Source organism: Camellia sinensis, chromosome 1, assembly GCF_055761805.1.
Source record: "Camellia sinensis isolate YWXY chromosome 1, ASM5576180v1, whole genome shotgun sequence".
Classification (NCBI taxonomy): Eukaryota; Viridiplantae; Streptophyta; class Magnoliopsida; order Ericales; family Theaceae; genus Camellia; species Camellia sinensis.
The window spans coordinates 173829902-173853869 of record NC_138961.1 but is presented as its reverse complement, the minus strand read 5'-3'; the positions used below and the strand labels follow the sequence as shown (position 1 = coordinate 173853869).

At 44.4% G+C, this 23968-nt stretch overlaps 1 pseudogene; it reads right to left on the bottom strand.

Moving 5' to 3' along the window:
* The window catches only part of LOC114289408 (succinate dehydrogenase [ubiquinone] iron-sulfur subunit 3, mitochondrial-like), a 48139-nt pseudogene that overhangs the window by 4078 nt on the left and 20093 nt on the right, over nucleotides 1–23968 (bottom strand).

The following is a 23968-nucleotide window of genomic DNA, read 5'->3' as shown; positions in this document are numbered from 1 at the left end:
AGGATCCACAGGATGGACAATAGGCGTAGGCGGTTGTGAAAGCATGGAGTCAGAATCTGCATCAAAGTCATCAGAAAATAAGTCTATAGAGAGATCAGCAAAGATCGGTGAGTGGGTGGACTGTGGTAAGTGAAATGAAAAGACTTGAGAACATTTTGTGTTCCCAAAAGACCACATGACGAGACATACGAAGTCGTTTGGAGATAGGATTCCAACAACGATACCCTTTATGTTCTATACCATACCCTAGAAAACAACAAAGACGAGAGCGAGGTTCTAGTTTAGTGTATTCATGAGACTGAAGTAGAACAAAACAAGCAGAACCAAAAACTTTTAGAGTGGTGTAGTCAGGAGGAGAACCATACAAGCTCTCATAAGGGGAAATATTAGCTATGACAGGTGTAAGTACACGATTTATGGCGTGGATGGCACTGAGGGCAGCTTCCCCTCAATACTGTTCAGGACAAGAAGATGAGATGAGAAGAGCCCAGGTAGTGTCTAGAATATGATGGTGCTTCCTTTCGGCTCGTCCATTTTGTTGGGACGTACCTGCACAAGAGCGATGAGATAGGATACCATTAGCCTGAAGAAAAGACAAAATTTAGAATCCAAGTACTCTTTAGCATTATCAGAACAAAATATTTTAATATTATGAGAAAACTGAGTGCGAACCATAGTAAAGAAATCATAATAAATCTGTTTAAGTTCAAATCGATTTTTGAGAAGAAAAAACCAAGTATAACGAGAAACATCATCAACAAAAATCACAAAATATCTTGACCCCCCTATGGTCAATGTGGGGAAGGCCCCCAAATATCTGAATGCAAGATCAAAAGGAGCAGTAGACATAGAAGTACTGTTATTAAAAGATAAAGCAGGTTGTTTAGCAATTTGACAAGATAAACAATCGATATCTCAAGACGAACACAACCTAGCCGACCACTAGAAACTAAAGTTTTCAAACGACTAAAAGAGACATGTCCTAAGTGACAATGCCAAAGCTGCAAAGAAGACAATAAAGAAGTAAATGCAGCAGAGGAAGCAATTGGAGCAGCAGTAAATGATGTGGGGAGAGCAGCAGTAGATGATTTATGAGGAATGCGAAGATGGCTAAGCTCAAACAGACGTCCATGCTTACGGCCTATCCTAAGGATTTGTCTCATCTGAGGGTCCTACACTAAACAACCATTAGCAGAAAAGATAACGGTTAGACCAAGTTCACATAACTAACCAACAAAGATAAGGTTTAAGTGAAGAGTAGGAATGTGATAAGCATCAGAAAGAGACACAGTAGAAGTAGAAATATGACCAGTGTGACGAACAGTCATATGAGAACCATCAGCAGTGTGTATGATGGGGACAGAGGACGATGATGATAGAGAAAAAAACATAGTGGAGTCAAAATTCATATGATTACAGCATGCAGAATCAAAATACTAGGGAGAATTACCTAAAGTCACTGAAAGAGCAGCAGAGGGAGGAGTACCGGATTTGGTAAACACCTGTTGAATGATGGACTGAACATCATCCAAAAAGAATGAAGGAGTAACGGAATCAGTGGAGTGGTGAGAAGAAGAACCCTCAGAGGCAACAGCAGCAGAGCGAGAACCTTGGCTAGATTTGGACTGATACCCAGAACGAGAAGACCCTTTCTTAGAGGGGGCTCAAGGACAATGACGTTGAAGATGACCGGGAGCAGTCTTACGGCAAGTAAAGCATTCGCGAACCTGGCACTGAACAAAAGAATGAGCAGCTAGAAGGCCACGGTTAGAACAATACTGGCATGAACTAGCGGGCTGTGAAGATGAGGAACTCTGTAAGGATGGCGTAGCAAGAACAGAATCCATATGCTGAGATTTAAGAGTCCCAAATAGAGACTCCTCTAATAATAGTTTAGTAATGGCTTGCTCTAAAGTGGACAAGGGCAAACGATGGAGCAATAAAGCACGTACGGGCTCAAAAGTACTATAAAGAGCCATAAGGAACTATAATAGTCGCTGATGATTCCGATAAGTAATAAACAACTGTTCATCCTCAGAATATGCCCATACAAGCTTAGAAAGAGCTAGCTGGTCCCAAACAGACGACATCTGGGATAAGAATTCATTGATAGACTAATTGGGTGCCTGGCACATGTGATGAAGAGTCTACAATAGTTGATATTGATGAGCATGGCCAGTGGTCTGATAACGGTCCCTCAAGAAATCCCAAATTGCTTTGGCAGCGGAAGTAATTTGAGCATCATTTTGGAACCGGCCAAACTGGAGATGAATGGAGGGAACTGAGGTAGCTTGGAACGAGGTGATAATTTGATAATTCTTACTTTTTCATTTGTGAATATGGTCATCGAATGCAAAGTCAGTCTCATCCGCTTTCTGGTTGGGTTTGGGAAGAGCACCAGTAATGATGCACCAAAGGTGTTTCCTTTTGATGAAGCTAGAGAGAGCTTGGGCCCAACTAACATAATTTGACCCATGAAGGATAACAGAAACAGAGTGGATGTGCTCGGTATGATCCATAATGCTCAAACAGTGCAAAAAAAAGAAGATGGTGCTTTTTAGAGGCTGATTTTGCCATAACAGAACACACCAGTGGATTCAAGAGACTGAAAATAAGTGGGATAGGGTCTGAACAGGCCAAAAACACGACCAAAAAGGTAGTAAAGCGGCTGGTCAAAGTTATTTGACCAAAAAAGGAATACCAACACTAGGGCTGACGTCACAGCACAGAAGATGACGTTACAGCAAAGAAGCTGACGTTAGAAACGCGTAGCGCACATTAGCAGAGGCGCGCGGCGCACAATAGCAAGAAACAGCAGCGGCGCATAGTCAACTAGGGCTGACGTTAGTGATGACGTCAGAACATGAGACTCACGTTAGCAGGTGAGGCCGTGGCGCAAGATAGCTTGTGATTGGAGTAGAGACGCGTGAATGCGCGTAGGAGACGGCATAACGCGTGCCTAATCTTCTGGCGGCGCGTTTGGTGACACGTGGAGATGATTCAGATGGCGTTGGCTTCGTCTTGATGAGACAAAGATGATCGTATAGTCCAATCGTTGAAACAAGAAATGACGAGATACGCAAAAACCAACATGAGAATGAATCAATCTGCCAGAGAAGAAAGAAGAGAAAAAAAAGGTGATGAGGATGATGAGGAGGCTAGAAGAAAACCCTAGGCTCTGATACCATGTTAGAATAATAGAGAAAGAGGAAAATATTATGTATTGTATATATTCAATCCATCAATTACAATAGGTGAAGCCTGTATGTATAGGCCAAGAAACCTAGGTGTATAGGAAACCTAGGTGTACAAGAATACAAGAGTCCTAAGTATAATAGGAATAGATAACAATTAACAATACAGAAACTGATGTTACCGTTACTTGTACTGGTGGTAGAAATTAGAGAAATCAACAACTAAATCGTTGATGACAAACATGTGAGGGAGAGGAGTGATTGTAGTGCGCTTAGAAGTGTCTGGATCAATGGGCTTGAGACATGCTCCCATCTATGTTCATAGCACATGACCCACATATCCCTTCCCTTCATGACATCCTATATGTCAATGCTGAATCAACCTCTGCTTTTATCTTCTGTAGCACATTCAATTTCCAAAACACAATTCATTCTATTTACCGTGAAATTGTGCTCCAAATTGTATCCCGAAAATGAAATGAATGGTGTAAATTTAAAATTGATAAATATAAATCACGTTAAGAATGATTGTAATCTATAGATACACTCTTCTAGATACTTTTTATGGTATTGCTTTCTGGGTACTTTTTATGGTTGTTCCATCCACACCAAGGAATGAGGCAAGTTATTAATTTTCATGGAGGAATATACATGCAATTTAAAAAATTATATGGAAAAATCTAACAATACTACTAACTTTTTTTTTCTTTTTTTTTTTAATCTTTAAAAAGCAAGTCCTAAAATTTTCAAAAACAAATCTTATGACACAAATCTGTATATAGAAATATTCTTAAGATTAATTATATGGACACCCCTCAACCATTAAAATTAGACATTTGAATTAGTTTGATTTATAAAATTGCATCACTTTAGAAGATATTTGTATAATTTTTAGTAGTTTTTTTTTTTTTAGTAGTTGAAAGGTCTAAATGTATAATTCCCAAATTAAGAGTTGTGGGGGCATATTTTGTGAATGACAGCACGTGGCCAAGGTGACGATGAAGTGTCAGCCGATGTGCTACGTGGCATAGTCCTGATGCCGAGGTGATCTCAGCTAGGCTGAGGTTATTTGCAGCGATACCGGAATCTGAGGTAAGCAGATAAGGGACAACAGTCCTAGAATAGGGGGGACCTCAGTTTGGATAAAAGTAAAGCTCTTAGGGAGTTTATCTCCATCTAGCTGGGAATTCAAGATGAGCATTGAGCCAAAGTCTATTAAAGCTAGGCTTCTACAGGGATCAGGTTATTGCTAGCTATAAAAATAAAGCACCTTTGTGGGTCTAAGGTATGCTTTTATATCCTGTCTAGTGAGTTAAGCATTATTGGTTATTTTTTAGAGATATTGATTACTGACTTGATCATCGGAGTGCCCCCAGGTGGATGAACCACCGCCGGATTCTTATCTTTCTGTGTCAAGGTGTTCGAGCTTAATCTATTCTACTGATGCTCTCTTGTTGAGTTTCCCTGTTTGGTTGTGTGGTCAAAAATCAACATCCACAATTTGGCACCGTCTATGGGAAAGTAAGGAGAATAGATGGGCAACGACGGGCAGAAAGAAAAGGTCGGGGACGACATCCCTAGTGGGAATGGCAAGCACACCGATTCTAATATGGAGGAGGAGACCTATAATGAAGGACTTCGGGATCAGAATCCTGGGGAAAAAGACGTCGGCCAAAAGGGAGACGCATCGAAGAAAGCATATCAAGGAGGGTATTATAACGAAAGTGACCTCCAGATATGGAAAGATAGATGCCTGAGGAGGGACGGCGAGATGAAGAGAATGGCAAACAAGTTGGCAGACTTACAATCGGTTGTCAACTTCATGATGTAGAACAATGTCATGTAGCCACCGTTTCCATTGAAGGACACGCCGATTCTGGCAGCCAAGAACGATGCCCAAAAAGAAGGGCAGAAAGTCGTCCCAGCAGTCCCTCAACATGACAAGGTAAAGGAATGCTCACATTGACCTTCACGAGATGCCGACCGAGCATGAAAGGAGAGTCTTAGAGGACGCCTTGTACCAAAGAAATGTATGTCAAGGAACATCGGCATGTTCAAGAGAAGAAAATTTGTTTTGACACGGTGAATGAAGAGAAGTCCAAGAGGACTCATAACGATGCCGGGAGCAGCGTACCAAAAAAGACTGAAATCCATTGACAGCCGAACTCCTAGTTAGACTAAGGAGGATTTGAGGGACTACCTCTAGAGGAAGCGATAGATTGCCGAGGTCACATCTCCGGTCAAGCTGAGAACACCATTCTCAGTGGAGTTAGATAAGTTCGAGGCTCCAAAAAGGTTTCATATGCCGAGGTTTTAAATATATGATGGTAAGTGCGATCCGAACTTTCATGTCGGCTTATATTTGAATTCAATGGCATTGTATACCAGGAATGAACCGTTACTTTACAAGGTGTTCCCTTCATCCTTTGGTGAAATTGTATCAGATTGGTTTCACAAGTTACCGAAATGAACTGTGAAGAGTTGGGAAAGCCTAGCCGAGATGTTTGTGGCCAAGTTTGTTACAAACAAATTGCAGCCGTTGAGGGTAAACTCCCTAATGGCTCTGAAAATTGGCGAGGGTGACAGCCTCAGGGCTTATGCCAAAGGTATTACGAGGTGTTCAACCGAATACCAGGATGCAACCAAGAGTTAGTGGTCATATCTTTTAAGAACGGCTTAGAGGATAACTGCATGCTTCGAAAGTCAGTGGCAAAGACTCTGCCAAAAAGTATGGAGGAGCTCATGGCCAGGATCCAGAAATATGCAAAAGCAGAAGAGGATACACCCGGAATGAATGCGTCAAAGCAAGAGAAGAGGAATGGCTCGCCGAAGTGAGGCCATGGTGATACAAATTTTAATAGATAAGAAACAAGACTGAGAGCTGCATAGGCAATCACCACTGTGTTCCGAATCCCAGTTTATAAAGTCTTGGAAATAATCAAGAACCAGCCATATTACAGAGCGCCTGAGAGGATCCCTGGCGAATTTATGGGGAGAAACCTGGGAAAGCATTGTGCTTACCACAGTGAAAATAGACACCTAACACAGGGCTGTAAAGCCCTAAAAGCACATGTGGAAGATTTGGTAAGACAAGGTCACTTAAGGGACCTAGTAGATGAGGCCAGAACGAGGGAAGAACAAGCAAGGCTGCCCTAGGCACCAGCAGCACCACCTTCACCAGTACCGCAACCGTAAGCAGATAGACCTCGAGTGATCAATGTGATTCACTTGAGGGTCAATGAGAACGGGGTACGTGGAGTGACTCAGAGAGTGAAACAGTTACAGCATGTGTATCAGGTCCAGCAAAAGAGGCCTAGGATAGACGAGTACCAGGGACCAATGGTATCCTTTACTTAAGCAGACCTAGACATGGTGCAGCATCCACACAACGATGCTATAGTAGTGACCCTAAAGATTAAAGAATGCTAGGTAAGACGCATTTTAATTAACCAAGGAGGCTCTTGTGACATCATGTATGTCAGATGTTACAAGGAGCTCGGCCTTCACCGAGATGATTTGGAGCCGTTGGATAGCCCGATGGTCAGGTTCAATAGAATGCCGATATGGCCCCTGGAAGCAATAAATTTTGAGGTGCAGGCAGGCACCAAGAAAGTAAGCATAGAGTTTATAGTAATTGACACCCCCTCCCTTTACAATGTTATCTTGGAAAGGCCATGGTTGCACGCAATGAGGGTTGTTCTCTCAACACTACACCAGCTGTTGTGGTTCCCAACGAAGCATGGAATTGAGGAACTCAGAGGAGATCAGGTACAAGCAAGGAATTGCTCCATGGCAGCAATGAAATCTGCCTACAACGTGCGAGAAGTAGAAACAATAGAGGTTGAGGATGAGAACATAGAGGTCTTAGAGGATGTCAGCCAGGAGCTGGTTGACACATGTGAGGAAGCCTTGAAGAAAATTCTAGTCTAGCAAGGCGATGAAAAGCACTTCTTCCTTCTCAGCTCAGGCTTGGCTGAGAAAGAGGAAAGGGAGCTAGAAGCATTCTTGCGAGCAAACATAGAGGTGTTGGCCTGAACGCCCTACGAGATGCCTAGCATTGACCCCAAGGTCACATGCCACAAACTAAACGTAGACAGGTCGGCTAAACCTGTCATTCAACAAGCAAGAAGGCTGACGTTGGTTCATGTGGATGCAGTAGAGGAGGAAGTGGACAAATTATTAGATACCAGAGCCATTCGAGAGGTAAACTACCCAACTTGGTTGTCTAATACAGTTATCGTAGAAAAGAAGAATGGAAAGTAGAGGGTTTACGTGGACTTCACCAGCCTGAATAAGGCTTGTCCCAAAGACAGTTTCCTACTCTCCAAGATCGATCAATTAGTGGATGCCACTTCGGGACATAGAAGGATGAGCTTCCTAAATGTTTACAAGGGATACCATCAGATAGCATTTTTTCCGTCTGACGAGGAGAAGACTGCATTTATCACCCTAAAAGGGCTGTATTGCTACAGAGTGATGCCTTTTAGGTTGAAAAGTGCAAGAGCAACCTAGAGGAGGTTGGTGACCAAGATGTTTTGACATCTGATCGGTAAAATAGTGAAAGTATACATTGATGACATAGTCGTGAAAACCAAAGAACCTGAGAATCACCTAGCCGACTTGAAAACAGTGTTCGATATTCTTAGAACATATCAGTTCCAACTCAATGTTTCGAAATGCACATTTGGAGTTGGGTCTGGTAAGTTCCTGGGGTACTTGGTTAGTAGAAGGGGCATTGAAGTAAGCCTAGAGAGCTCGACATCGACAAAACAAGTACAGATTTTGTGGACAGAGGAGTGCGATGTCGTCTTGGCCGACTTGAAGAAATACCTGACTACAGCTCCAGTTCTACCAAATCCACTACCTGGAGAGGAGCTATTTTTATACTCGGCCGTTTTAGAGTACGAAGTAAGTGAGTGATAATCAGATAAGAGAAAGGAGAACAAAGTACAATGTACTATGTGAGTAAAACCTTAACAAGTGCAGAGACCAGGTACTTACCCCTAGAAAAGTTAACACTAGCCTTAGTGATGGCTTCAAAAAAACTGAATCATTACTTTCAAGTCTACAAGAATGTGGTGTTGACTGAGCACCCCTTAAAGTCCCTGTTGCAACAAGGAGATCTAACAAGCAGGGTAACTAGATGGGCAGTAGTGTTGGGCCAATATGATTTAGAGTTTAGGCCCAGAACGGCAATCAAAGGCCAGGTTCTGGCCGACTTTGTGGCCGAGTGCACACCCGGTGCCATCCCACGTCGGGCTCTGGTGAGCCGCGGCTTAGGGTGTCCAAGGGAGCAAGAGGAGACTCAGCTGGGAATGAAAAACCCCACAACAGAGCAACAAAAAGAAGAAAAACCGAAGCCTTGCGATATCTACATCGACGACTCCTTCCGCCTGTTTGTTGATGGAAGTTCAAACCGTCAAGGAGCGGGGGCAGAAGTGGTGTTGGTATCACCAGATGGGCAAATGTTGAAACAGTCTATCCATTTGGGGTTCAAAGCCTCAAATAATGAAGCAGAATATGAGGCACTAGTCGCAGGGTTAAAATTAGCAGCAGCAATGGAAGCCAACGAGGTGGTAATCTTCTGTGACTCCCAACTTATTAACCAAGCAACAGGTGAATATGCAGCCCGAAATGAAAGAATGATAGCCTATACCAAAGAAGTTGTTAGACTGCTAGCCTTGTTTCAGGATTGTCGACTATAATAGGTCAGTCGAGATGACAACAACCATGTCGATGCCTTGGCTAACCTGACTAGCGCAATGAAATTAGGAGAAGCAAGGACAATAATGGTTGATTATTTGTTAGACCCAAGTGTAGAACCACTAATCACAGAATATGAAGCAATGTGTTTGGAGATGGGTCCAAGTTAGATGGATGCAATAGTAATGTTTCCTAGGGACAACAAGTTACCAGATGATCACAAAGAAGCACACAAGACTAGACTAAAGTCGGCAAGGTTTAGCTTAACAGCCGAAGGACATCTCTACAGAAGGTCTTTTACTGGTCCCCTTTTGAGGTGTGTGTATCCCTCCCAGGTTGAAGACTTCTTGTATGAAATACATGAAAGGGTATGTGGAAGCCATGTTGGGGACAAATCACTTGCTCATAGGGTCATTACTCAGGGGTACTGGTGGCCCTACATGCAGAATGATGTTGAAGTCTACGTCAGAAAGTGTGAGAAGTGTTAAAGGTTTGCACCTTTGATACATCAACCAGCAGCAGATTTGAACCCAGTATCCAGCCATTGGCCATTTGCCTAGTGGGGCATGGATCTTGTTGGACAATTGCCCTAAGCAACTGGGCAAAGAAAGTTTCTGCTGGTAGCAACTGATTACTTCACCAAGTGGGTAGAAGCTGAACCCCTTGCAAAGATTCGATATGTTGATGTGAAGAACTTTATATAGAAGAACATCATCACTAGGTTTAGGATCCTAAGGGCAATAATAGCAGACAATGGCATACAGTTTGACAGTAAACTAATCACAAGCTTTTGTGCAAAGTACAAGATCAAGAACTACTACTCTACTCCGAGTTTTCCTCAGAGTAATGGTCAGGCAGAAGCATCCAATAAGACTATCTTGGATGGGATCAAAAAGAGGCTGGAAGCAGCAAAGGGAAAATGGGTGGAGGAGTTGCCCAATGTACTCTGGGCATATCAGACTACGCCGAGAAGATCAACTAGGGAGTCTCCATTTGCCATAGCTCACGACATTGAAGCGGTTATCCCACTAGAAGTCAGCATTCCAGGGATCAAAACCCAGGGAGTGAAAAATGGTACTAATGAGGCATTTCTAGCCCGAGATCTAGACCTACTGGAGGAAAAAAGAAAGAGAGCAGCAGTTCGGTTGGGGGCATACCAGCAACAACTTGCTAGGGCTTATAACAAGAAGGTCAACCTAAGAGAGTTCAAAGTTGAGGACCTTGTGCTAAGGAAAGTAGTCGGCAACAAGAAAGATCCTAAAGAGAGCAAGCTTGGCCCAAATTGGGAGGGGCCTTATAGAATCATCTCAGTTGCCAGCAATGGGGCATATCGGCTTGAAGATAGTGATGACAAAAAGTTGCCAAGACCCTGGAACACTTGCAACTTGTAGTTTTTCTATCACAAGATTTTTGGTTTTTCGAAGTTTATGTCTTAATTTTATTAGCTGAAGTAATAATAACATTTTAGTTTGATGAATTTGAAATTTGTATGATGGGATTAACCAGTCCCATGGCAATGTTTCGAATGAAATATGATGAATAACTTAGACTTATTATATGGTAGAGTTGAATTACACTTGCATATAATAGAGTTGAACCAAGTTGGCGATGTTTTTGAATGAAACATGATGAATAACTTAGACTTATTGTATGACAGAGTTGAATTATACTTGCATATAATAGAGTAGAACTAAGTTGGCAATGTTTCTAAGTGAAACATGATGAATGACTTAGACTTATTATATGGCAGAGTTGAATTATACTTGCATATAATAGAGTAGAACTAAGTTGGCGATATTTCTAAGTGAAACATAATGAATGACTTAGACTTATTATATGGCCGAGTTGAATTATGCTTGCATATAATAGAATTGAACTAAGTTGACAATGTTTCTAAGTGAAACATGACAAATAACTTAGACTCATTATATGGCAAAGTTGAATTATACTTTCTGAGAGGGTAATTTTTGGGAAAAATTGGGCCGAGCTGCGAGTTGGGCTTTGAAGCCCAAAATTGAGATGTGTAGTTACTCCGGCTTAAGAGGGGATAGTTGCTTTGGCCCAAGGAAGAGTAAAGCTACTCCGGTCCGGAGGCGACTTGGAGTTGGGCCGGTCTCAGAGTTAGTCCGGTCGCAGTATGTTCTAGGTAGGCCGGTCTCAGAGTTAGTCCGGTGGCAGTTTGAAGTAAGTCCGACCTTGCATTTAGTCCGGTCGTGACATACTATGGTTAGGTCGGTCAGAACTTGCTACTTGGAAGTTTGATCTAAACACACCAAGGTTGAACAGGGGCAGCCGAGGTAAGAAGTTAGAGGAGAAGACCGAGCTAAGGACAGTTCGGTCCCTTGTGGCTCGGCATAGCCAATTTTACTTCGGTCACATGGAAGTTCGACCATGGAGAAAACCATCCCACTTGGTTTAAAGCAGTGGGGGAGGGTGTAAAAGGATAAGCATTATCCTCAGGAGTATGAATCCTAGGAGGACTCAGTGTGGAGAAATAAAAGTCCTAGTAGGATTATGCCACTCGAAACCTATAAAAGCTCACAACCACCACCTTGGAGGAGGAAAATTGAACACAATTTTCCTGAGAACTTAGAGCTTTGTCTATTTGTCAAGTTTTCTGACTTAGGCATCGGAGAGGTTTCCGGCACACACCCGCCGGCTAGCTCACGTTTGTGTTTTTCAGGTGACAAAGCGACGTCGTACGGAGAAGCGTGGACTTGGTCAACAGGATTATACGAGAATTATTTCCTCCCCGTACAATTGGCGCCGTCTGTGGGAAGAACAGACAAGAACAAAAACCTCTTGACTAAGCTTCTCCTTTCTCTCAAACCAATGGCACACATTGAAGAACTACCGCAGTCCGCCGTCGACGGACTAACTCTAGACGGGGGCGCAAGGCGTGAAGGATTACCCTCTGTCCCTCCTATGGCAGATTTGGAGCCCCAACAACATAACTCCAGGAGGAGCGGCAGGGGAAGGCGGAATAGCAGCCCTCGTCACTCTCAAAGTCCTGACAGGCAAAGGAGGAAGATTGATCCTCAAGCCTTGGAAGATCGCGTAAAGGAACAAGATGAACTAATTCGGAAGATGGCGGCGGACATGGAAGCATTAAAACGCCAGATGAAGACTAAAGATATGGCGACAGGAGAGGGGCGCAAGCACAAGACGCCCCCTCGCCACTCAGAGAATCGTAGTAGGAATACTACACCCTCCTAAGGAGAGAGTAGAAGCCTCAGGACAGGCGACACTCACTCCTTATCTTCAAGGACTCGTCACTCCAGGTCTGAGAGGACGAGATCCGAAAGATCATACACTGAAGGAAGCACGTATTGGCCTTCACATTCACACCAAACCAGATCTAGACAAACGGAGCTGCCCAGGTCATCCGACTTACGAACCGTGCTCGAAGAAAAAGCACGATGCAAGGAGGATGCCAGAGCAAGGGATCCACACCGAGTTTCAGCCTTACAACGGTTGGCTCCTCAGACGCATGGAAGCGTCGAGGTTGGAATGCCAATACCGCGACCGGCCTACGAACCAATGGACAAGGCATTGGCAAGACTACAGACTTCGCCGTTTGTCCCAGCAATCGAAAACGCGCCCCTGCCATCAGGCTTCCTTCAGCCGAAATTCAATACATATGAAGGGAAGACGGACCCATATTCACACCTGAGCCACTTTCGCCAAGTCATGGCTGTGTACAAGCGAAACGAGGCCTTAATGTGCATACTCTTCCCGTCAAGTCTGGGCGACCTAGGCTTGACTTGGTTCGAAAAGCTCCCAGAGGGCAGCATAGCCTCCTGGGCCCAACTGGTAGAAGCGTTCGTAACGAGGTTTCGGACAAATACTAAAACACCGGTGGAGATAGACCAGTTACTCTCCATCGACATGGGTGAAAAAGAGACCCTCAGATCTTACAACAGTCGCTACTGGGAGACATTCAACCAGATTGGAGACTGCCCCACCAATCTAGCCATTGCGCAATATAAAAGAGGCCTACCAGTAGGGAACCGACTAAGGGATTCAATTACCATGACGCCACCCCTCACCATGGAGGCCCTGATGGAGAGAGTGCATCAGCACATCAGGGTAGAAGAGGATGGCGCACGTGCAAAAGCAAAATCTAGTGCAACCGTAGTACCAGAAAAGAAGACCTCAGCAAAGGTCAATACAGTAGATCGGCAGAATAAAAACGGACGTGGCAGACGAGATAACGGAGAAGACCCAGACAAAAGATGGTTGAGAATCCGCACTGCCATAACAACGGTGTTCAAAAAACCAATATATCGGATTCTGAGCGAAATTAAAGACGAGCCATTTGTCAAGTGGCCAGCCAAGCTAGGGGAAGCTCAGAAGAATTACGACGACAGATCACGGTGCACCTTCCACAAAGAAAAGGGGCACCGAACTGAGAATTGCACGCCACTAAGACAGCACTTGGAAGAATTGGTGGCAGCAGGCCACTTGGACAAATACATTGAAGGAGGAGCGCAACCGGCCCCCCAAGATCATAATGACCATCCCAATAGAATGCCAATTGATGCACCACCTCAAGGCACTATCAATGTAATTCATGGAGTTTTTGAACCTGAGCGCGTATGCGAGCTCAGAGGTTCAATCAAGAAGGCTGAGCACTTTAGGGAAGTATTAAGTGCCTAACCTACCATCAAGAAGGGGAGGACAGAGGCAACAAACGTCATGTCCTTTTCGGATAAGGACTTGGAATGAATTTACTGCCCCCATAATGATGCACTGGTTGTCACTCTCCGAGTCAAGGATTTTGACGTCAAGCGGATTCTGATTGACCAGGGTAGTTCATGTGAGATCATGTATTACGACACATTCAAGCAACTAAAGCTGCAAGACAAAGACTTGGCGCCTGCAGTTTCTCCCCTGATTGGATTCAACTCCATGCCAGAGTGGCCTGTCGGCAAAATAATCCTTCCGGTCAGAGCAGGAAGTGTAACAAAACAAGTGGAGTTCTGGGTATTGAAAGTCCCCTCCACATACAACATCATCTTGGGCAGAACATGGCTGCATGCCATGCGTTCGGTAGCGTCATCATACCATCAGGTAATGCGGTTCCCCAACGACACCGGCATAATTGAAGAAGTCTATGGCGATCAGATCATGTCAAAACAATGCTTCGCCACAGCGAATGGAAGCCGAGCGGCCAAAGGATACGTTCATTCGGTGGAAGAGCCAGAAAGTAATGAACTATTCGCGGACGTCGGCAAAGAGGCTGATCAGAAAGCGGTGGAGGACTTGGTGGAGGTAAAAATAGATGAGAGGAACCCGGATAAGTTCTTCTTGCTTGGCTCATCATTGTCCAGCACTGAGAGATTAGAGGTCTTGGAATTCTTGACCTCTAATATTGAAGTGTTCGCCTGGACGCCCTACGACATGCCAGGCATTGATCCAAACTTCATCAGTCACCAACTCAATGTCCACCCATCCGTCAGGCCAGTCATCCAACGCACGCGCAGATCGGCACTCCACCACGCCGAAATAGTGGCAGAAGAGGTAGGCAACCTGCTGGAGGCAGGAGCAATAAGAGAAGTGCACTACCCAAGATGGATCTCCAACACAGTTGTAGTGCCAAAAAAGAATGGTAAATGGCATGTCTGCGTCGACTACAAAACAGTCAACAAGGCGTGCCCGAAAGATAGCTTTCCTCTACCAAGGATAGATCAACTGGTGGACTTAACGGCAGAGCATAACCGACTTAGCTTTCTGGATGCATACAGAGGCTACCACCAGATCGACATGCACGAACCAGACCAGGAGGTCACATCCTTCACAACACCAAGGGGGTTATATTGCTACAAGGTCATGCCCTTTGGCCTAAAGAACGCAGGGGCGACATTCCAAAGGATGGTCACCAAGATGTTTGAACCATTGTTAGGCAGAACAATGGAGGCTTACATCGACGACATGGTGGTCAAAAGCAAGGATGAGAATGACCATCTTAAAGATCTAGGCGAAATGTTCCAGATCCTGAAGAAACACAAGCTGCGCCTCAATGCGTCCAAATGCGCATTTGGAGTTGGATCTGGCAAATTCTTGGGCTTCCTGGTGACCAACCGAGGTATAGAAGCAGACCCCTCTCAGATCAAAGCAATCCAGGAGTTGGAGAGACCAAACTCAGTCAAAGAAGTGCAGCATCTCACTGGTATGGCGGCTGCACTCAACCGGTTCATAAGCAGGTCATCAGACAGACTACGACCATTCTTCCAAGCTTTAAAAACCAAATTTGAGTGGGATGAAGAATGCGACCGAGCTCTGGAAAGCTTGAAGGAGTACATGTCTTCCCCACCACTACTGGTTACTCCAGTACCTGGTGAAGAACTCTTTTTGTACCTGGCAGTTTCTCAACACGCAGTTAGCGCAGTGTTGGTTCGTGCAGAAGGAATACAACACTTGCCCATCTTTTATGTCAGTAAGACATTGTTGGGAGCCGAAACAAGGTACTTGCCCTTGGAGAAACTAGCATTAGCATTAATGATGGCATCCAGAAAATTGGCACACTACTTTCACGCCCACACCATAGTCGTCCTCACAGCCTTTCCACTAAAAGCTCTATTTGAAAGGGCGAACTTTAGTGGGCGAATCTTAAAGTGGGCAGTGGAGTTGGGACAATTCGACATTAAGTTCCAACCCAAGACTGTAATAAAAGCCCAATCTTTGGCAGACTTCGTCGCAGAATTTACTCCTGGAAGTCATCATATCTGCCCAGTCGACCTAACTGACACAACCGAACTAGGGACGGAAGTTGACGCCGGAATAGCGCAACCCCTAATAGAAGGTAGTCAATCAAGCACCAAGGCAGACCATACTAAGGACAACAAGGAAGAGACAAACAAAGGCTCACCAACAGTTCAAACAGAGGACGAAGGACAGACAGCCAACATGGACCTTGAAGAAAACACCATTCTTGACCTCACGACATCATCTGATCCTTCCACTTGCTGGAAACTATTCGTTGGAGAGATGTGGAAGCTCTTTGTGGATGGAGCATCCAACCGACATGGAGCAGGGCTTGGCATAGTCCTCATCTCTCCAGACGGCCTGATTATAGAGCAAGCAATCAACCTTGGCTTCCCAGCATCCAACAATGAAGCGGAGTATGAGGCGCTTCTCGCAGGAATCAAGTCAACACACTTCATGAAAGCAACCGAACTAATGGTATACAGTGACTCTCTGCTGGTTGTAAACCAAATTACTGGCGAATACGAAGCAAAGGACGACAGAATGGCCAAGTACCAAGAGTTAGTCAGAACAGAGATCAAGAAGTTTGATGTGGTAAGGATAGAACAAATTGGCAGGGAGGAAAACAGCCGAGCGGACGAGCTAGCAGGCCTTGCCTCAATGGCAGATACATCAATCCCTCATCCATTACTCATCGACTTCTTACCAAGACCAAGCATAGAAGACCCCGAAGCAGAAGAAGTATGTTGCGCAGAATTAGGCCCTTCTTGGATGGATCCCATCATCCTGTTCCTGAAAGACGGCGTCCTACCAGAAGAGAAAAAAGAAGCCAACAGAATAAGGGCAAAGTCGCAGCGATTTTGGCTATCTCCATCTTTGGCATTATACAAGAAGTCGTTCTCTGGGCCTTACCTCAAGTGCGTTCATCCCAGCAAAGTAGAAGCATTCCTGTTCGAAATACACGAAGGGGTGTGTGGAAGTCATCAAGGGGGAAGGTCGCTCGCTTACAGGGCTATTTCGCAAGGATATTGGTGGCCATATATGCAAGCAGACTTAGAGAAATATGTGAAGAAGTGTGAAAAATGCCAGAAATTCGCACACCAAATACATCAACCAGCAAGAGAACTCCTACCCTTAACTAGCCCATGGCCTTTCGCAATGTGGGGCTTGGACATAGTAGGACCACTTCCAACAGCACCCGGCGGCAGAAAATTCTTTCTCGCAGCAACAGACTACTTCACAAAGTGGGTGGAAGCAGAAGCATTGGCGTCAATCAAAGAAAAAGACGTGAAGAAGTTTGTTTGGCAGAATATCATCACTCGGTTCGGTATACCAAAAGCACTGATCTCAGACAATGGAACTCAGTTCGACGGCAGAATCTTTAGAAGCTTTTGTGAAGAATACAAGATAAAGTTCTACAATTCCACACCGGCATATCCTCAAGCTAATGGGCAGGCTAAAGCTTCAAATAAAGTCGTCTTGGATGGACTAAAGAAAAGGCTAGAGAAAGCAAAAGGCAAATGGGCAGATGAACTTCCTCACGTCTTATGGGCTTACCGCACCACGCCTCGGCGATCAACTGGAGAAACACCATTCTCCTTAGCCTATGGAATGGAAGCAGTGATCCCACTAGAAGTTGGCCTCCCCACAATTCGAAGCGAAAATTTTGATCCAGACTTAAATGGAGAAGCCATAGCCTTAGAACTCGACCTTGCAGAAGAAAGAAGAGAAAGAGCACTAGTCCACATCGCCTCATACCAACGAGAGTTAATCAGAAAATACAGCAAAAAGGTTCATCCAAGACAATTCAAAATTGGGGATTGGGTACTACGCAAAGTAATGGGAAACACCTTGATCCCAGGAGACGGCAAGTTAGGCCCAAATTGGGAAGGTCCTTATAAGGTGGTTGGGTTAGCAGGCAAAGGGGCATACCACCTAGAAGACAAGGATGGCAAGGCAATCCCTAGGCCATGGAATATGGCCAATCTCAAGTTATTTTACTTTTAGCTTTTCTTTTTTCAAACATATGTAATTTTCTCTTCCTTCAATAAAATGAGAAATTCTTTTTAGCACAAGTTGTTCCTTGTAAAAGTTAGCTTTAGTAAAGATTAGGCGCATAGCAAGCATTTTTTCATTCTAAGTTAGCCGGAAAAACTAACTCAGAGGTTGGCTGGAATAAACCAACACCCTTCCTAAGCCCAGGATAAGGATCCAGGCTGCAGGACATTTGGTCGGAATAACCAAATACTATAAGTTAGCTGGAAAAACTAACTTCGATGGTTGGCTAGAATAAACCAACTCTTGTTACTCTTCAGCCGAAGTAAGTGCATGGCTGAAGAGCGGTTGGCTGGAATAAACCAACTCTTGTTACTCTTCAGCCGAAGTAAGTGCAAGGCTGAAGAGTGGTTGGCTGGAATAAACCAACTCTTGTTACTCTTCAGCCGAAGTAAGTGCATGGCTGAAGAGTGGTTGGCTGGAATAAACCAACTCTTGTTACTCTTCAGCCGAAGTAAGTGCATGGCTGAAGAGTGGTTGGCTGGAATAAACCAACTCTTGTTACTCTTCAGCCGAAGTAAGTGCAAGGCTGAAGAGTGGTTGGCTGGAATAAACCAACTTGTGTTACTCTTCAGCCGAAGTAAGTGCATGGCTGACGAGTGGTTGGTTGGAATAAACTAACACTTTGTACTCCTTAGCCGAAGTAGGTATATCGGCTAAGGAGTGGTTGGCTGGTAAGCATAGTTTAAAAAGCCAAAACCGAAATAGAAGTTGGAGTAATAAAAGGCATTACAAAGTACAGACATACATATCAAAACCGAAGTTAGAGTTCAAGCAAATTTCTATTTCATTAAAGATCAAAATAAGTACAAAGCAAGGATCGAAGCTCGGTTACAAAGACGAAAAAAAAAAAAAAAAAAAAGTACAAAGTCAAGAAAAGAGTTCTTGTATTTCAGCGCCAAAGGCCACATCACCATCAACTTGAAAACCGGCTTCAAGGGGAAGATCACGCTCGGTCGCCGGGTTAGTTTCGGTTGGAACCACGGTGTCACTTGGTTGTTCAATAGGTGGGTCCTCTACCATGGGCTCCAACCGAAGTGACGGGCTTGCACCAACAACCGGAATGTCTTCAGGAGCAGAGGAGTCATCAGTGTCTGAGTCCTCCAGAAACTCTTGTTGCAAGGCGTCTGCAAACGCCGCAAGGGATTTCGGTATAAAGTATGCTGGAGGGTCGAAGACCTCGGTCTGTTGATCATGACCGAGCTTCTCCACAGCCGCCCTCCAGCCGCACTTGAAGAAAAGCTCCTTGGCGGCGTCGCATTGTTTGACATAGGCATCTTCTGCCTCCTTGTAACCTCGCTTGTACCCCTCCTTTTCGGCCGCCTCCACGCTCTCTTTTAGTTCGCTTATTTCAGCGTCTTTTCTCTTCTCAAGCTTCAACAACTCCCGCAGATACTTGTCCTTCATAACGATGGCTGCTTTCTGCTTCTCCGCTTCAGCCGAGCTAACCAGATCGGCAAGCCGACCGTTCTCTGCCTGAAGCTCGGTCATTTTCCTTTCGGCCTCCTCTAGCTCGGCCGCCTTTGCTTCGGCTTCCGCCATCGCCTGCCTTGTGGTTTTGCGGAGTTCTTGGACTTTCTTATAAGTGATATTGTTCTTCTGCAAGGCCTGACAAAACGAAGACTTCTCTTAAGCCGAAGTAAAGGTTAGAAACTTCAAACAAGAAAAAATGGACAGAGATACTTACCAAAATCATGGACTTGGAAGCAGACCGAATTGACTTCATTTCGGTGTTCAGTTGCTTCAAGTGGTGCTCCATGTCCTTGGGGAGGCACACACTTTTGGCCGGGTTAAAGGCCAATTGGTGGTCTTTTTCAGCCACGACCGAGTCAGTAGCTTTGATGTCTCGGTCGTTAAAGGTCAGCGGCGGAGCCCACTTCGGAGATTCGGCTCTGTCAGTTTGCTCCGGTTGGGGGGACGGCTGAGGACTTTGGGGGATGGATTCAACCTCATCGACAAGTAGCTGTTCGGTCGATGTAGATCGAGCGCGCTTGGAAGGGCGAGATGAAGAAGGCCGTTGAGAGGGGAGGGCCACAACGGCGGGCTGCGCCTCAATGGTTGATGGTACTTCGGCTCTGGTTGTTGCGGTCAGAAGGGCCCTAACTCTGCTCCTCTTCGCCATCTCTTCTTCAGCGGTTAGTGGGACAAGTCTTATTTCGGGCAAAGTTGGGTCCGGTTCAGGTGCTTCTTCAAGAAGGAAGTCAGTCACTCTTGCTTTTTGGCGACCGCTGTACCGGTAGGTCGGCTCAAAGTTCAGAAGCTTTGCCCAACTTCTTTCTTTAATTCGTAGTGCGGCTCGCAAAATTGCAAGGTTTGGATAACTATATAAGAAATGAAGATGGGCGAAATCTGCGAAAAAAAAGAAGTGTTAGTTCGGTCAGTAGACTAAAAAAACCGAGATAACATACAAGAAAGAAGACCGAAGTTAAATTACCAGGCTCTCCCTTTTTCCAGTTTATAGGTCGGCCACGAATTTGGGCTTGAAAATCCTCAAAATTCCCAGAGACCCAGAAGAAGTCATCATCATTAAGGTCTTTGTCCGATGTGTGCTTAACTATCTTCTCTCGGCGGCGGCGGATCCTAAGGTAATAGACCCACCCAGCATCTTTCGAGCCGATGGAATATTGATGGAATATTTCGGCAAGGCCAAGGTTTAAACCGGTTTGGTGGTTTAGTGCGGCTATTCCCATAATAATACGGTACGTATTGGTGGACAGTTGGGTGGGGCATAACCTAGTCTGCCTAAGGAACTCACAGATCAATGGTTGGACAGGAAACCGTAGTCCAGTTTCTATTATGGATTGCAGAGTAAAGGGGACGAAGCCTTCATTGTCCCAGGGTGTGATGTCTTTTTCGGCCAAAACCAGCTGGACGTCGTCAGGTATTTGGTAATCTTGCCTGAATTCGGCTAGGCCGCCCGGGGTCTCAACTAGATACCTATACTTACCCATCTGATGTATAATTTACTTATAAGTTATATCGGTGCAAAAATCGTGCTCAGTAGCTCGGTTGAGCGCACACAGGAGTGCCTGAGTAACCTAAGTCTGCAAAGTAAAAAAACACAAGGGGGTTAAAGCACTGATCAACGGACCGTGCTACAATCTAAAAAGCAAGGTATAAAAGCCCTACTTCGGCCTCAAAAGACTAGTTCTATCTCGGTTCATCAAAAGGGTTGGTAGCTCGGCTTGAGCAGATTGCTCGTTAGACCGGTTTATCGTCTAGGGGCAGCTTTCTGAGTTCGGTCTAAACAACTAAGAAAGCTGGTTTAGCCCCAAGGCCTAAATCGGTTGTAGTGTGAGTATAGTTACTTCGGTTAAGTCTCTAGGGGCGGCTTTCTGAGATCGGTTTAAGAACTAAGAAAGCCGGCTTGGCCCCAAAAGCTTAGTTCGGTTGACAACCGAGGTTCCTAGTTTGCTATATTCAAAACTCGGTGATCTTACTTCGGCTAAAGAGAGTCGGGCATCGGTGACTCTTTGAGACTTTTATGTTCTAGTTCGGTTGATTGTCTACGGTTATCTACTTGTTTAGGGCAAACAGGATCCTAGTTCGGTTGCTATGTGATTTTGGATCTAAGATTGGTTTTTCTACATAACAGTTCATACACGTACAAGTTCTATGGTTTTTTCATGAAAGCACAGAAGCAAAAACAAGAAATGCACAAACATGCTTCACCAAGATAGAGAAAACAGAAACGAAGAAAGCAAAAACAAGTTTTTTTCAAAACTTACCAGAGGGAAACAAAGGCAAAGAAGGAAGAATGGTAGCAAAACCACAGCCTCTTCGAGTACAACGGAAGAACAGCTAGAGCACGCAGAGAGAAGACGAAGAATATGAAAAGTGTAAGTGAATGATTCAAGAGTAGAAAAGTTGTTTTGTGAAAAGGGACTGAGAAGAGGCGGCAAAAAGAGGCGGGACTGTTCAAAATTCACGAAGTACGAAAGACGGCGTGACAGCCGTCCTCAGCCTATCAGAATCTGCCACGTGTCATTGGAAGGGGAAGCGTTACAGTCGCTGTGATTGAAGAGACGTTTTGACCGGACATAGTGAAGCCCGAAGTAAAATTAGCCCGGTTGGAGAGCCCGAGGGTTTTTCGCTCGGCTGGAGAGGCTAAAGGGTTTTTAGCTCGGCTGGAAAGGCTTAATAAACTCTAGCTCGGCCAGTGGATTGGTAATCCCAATCATGTTGCGCAGATGGAATTAAGGGGCAATTGAGAGGGTAATTTTTGGGAAAAATTGGGCCGAGCTGCGAGTTGGGCTTTGAAGCCCAAAATTGAGATGTGTAGTTACTCCGGCTTAAGAGGGGATAGTTGCTTTGGCCCAAGGAAGAGTAAAGCTACTCCGGTCCGGAGGCGACTTGGAGTTGGGCCGGTCTCAGAGTTAGTCCGGTCGCAGTATGTTCTAGGTAGGCCAGTCTCAGAGTTAGTCCGGTGGCAGTTTGAAGTAAGTCCGACCTTGCATTTAGTCCGGTCGTGACATACTATGGTTAGGTCGGTCAGAACTTGCTACTTGGAAGTTTGATCTAAACACACCAAGGTTGAACAGGGGCAGCCGAGGTAAGAAGTTAGAGGAGAAGACCGAGCTAAGGACAGTTCGGCCCCTTGTGGCTCGGCATAGCCAATTTTACTTCGGTCACATGGAAGTTCGGCCATGGAGAAAACCATCCCACTTGGTTTAAAGCAGTGGGGGAGGGTGTAAAAGGATAAGCATTATCCTCAGGAGTATGAATCCTAGGAGGACTCAATGTGGAGAAATAAAAGTCCTACTAGGATTATGCCACTCGAAACCTATAAAAGCTCACAACCACCACCTTGGAGGAGGAAAATTGAACACAATTTTCCTGAGAACTTAGAGCTTTGTCTATTTGTCAAGTTTTCTGACTTAGGCATCGGAGAGGTTTCCGGCACACACCCGTCGGCTAGCTCACGTTTGTGTTTTTCAGGTGACAAAGCGACGTCGTACGGAGGAGCGTGGACTTGGTCAACAGGATTATACGAGGAGAATTACTTGCATATAATAGAGTAGAACTAAGTTGGCAATGTTTCTAAGTGAAACATGATGAATGACTTAGACTTATTATATGGCAGAGTTGAATTATACTTGCATATAATAGAGTAGAATTAAGTTGGCGATATTTCTAAGTGAAACATAATGAATGACTTAGACTTATTATATGGCAGAGTTGAATTATGCTTGCATATAATAGAATTGAACTAAGTTGACAATGTTTCTAAGTGAAACATGACAAATAACTTAGACTCATTATATGGCAAAGTTGAATTATACTTTCATATAATGAAGTTGAACTAAGTTGAATTAACTTGGACATGCCATATTGGCAGAGTCAAACTCAGAAGAAAACTAAGGTCATTCATAGAGAAACCAAGGTTAAAACACCTCGGCAAATCTTTGTTTGAAACTAACTTCGGCAAAAGACCATGGGCACATGCTTAATGTGAACTTAAGCGGAACTTAGGTTCACATTAGGGGGCAGGGAGTAGGAATGAAAAAAAAAAAAAAAAAAAAAACCTGAGAGCTTGGCACTTGTTGAAATTTTTAGGAAAGGCTTAACACTTGTTGAAATGTCAGAAAAATTTACAAGTTGGAGTTGGCCAAGGTGCTTATGAATGAAGTGTCCGAGATACATATTACCCAAGGTAACCAACCAAGTTGTCCAAACTTGGAAAGGGTGAAGTCTTAAAAAAAGATAGCATATGAAAGCAAAAAAGTAATACTAAATCACACTTGTAAAAATACTTGGATATTTTTAAAATGTTAGCCGAGGTATGCCAATGGTTAGTCGGGGAAAACATTCAAGGTTTATATCCAAGGTATTATATCTCGAAGTTACTATGCAGTTAAGGCATACTTTGAGGAAATACAAAAATATTCTAAGGCATGAAAAGCATGAAAGATAGCAGTGGACATGTATGAAAAGAACATTCAACACGTAACCAAAAGAAACTGTGCATTCATAAACAAAATTGTTTTAAGGACAAGAAGGCACTTCGGCCTGGCCTAGAAGGTTACTTGTTCAACTTACAAAAAAACAAAATACAACTGAAGGAAGAAAGAGTACAAAATAAAGAAGAAATATCCTGACCAATGGGATTAGTCTGGGATTGTTCAACATCGGCTGTTAGACTTATATCGGCCTCGGTTGCTAGCATTACATTCTTTTCTGCCATTATCTCGGCATCTATTTCGAGCAGAGTCTAGTCCGAACTCTTTTTGGCGCATTGGACCTCGGCTTGAGAAATGGTTGGTTTGGGAGAGGCGCCCTTGGAAGCCAAGTCATCCTCATCATCTTGA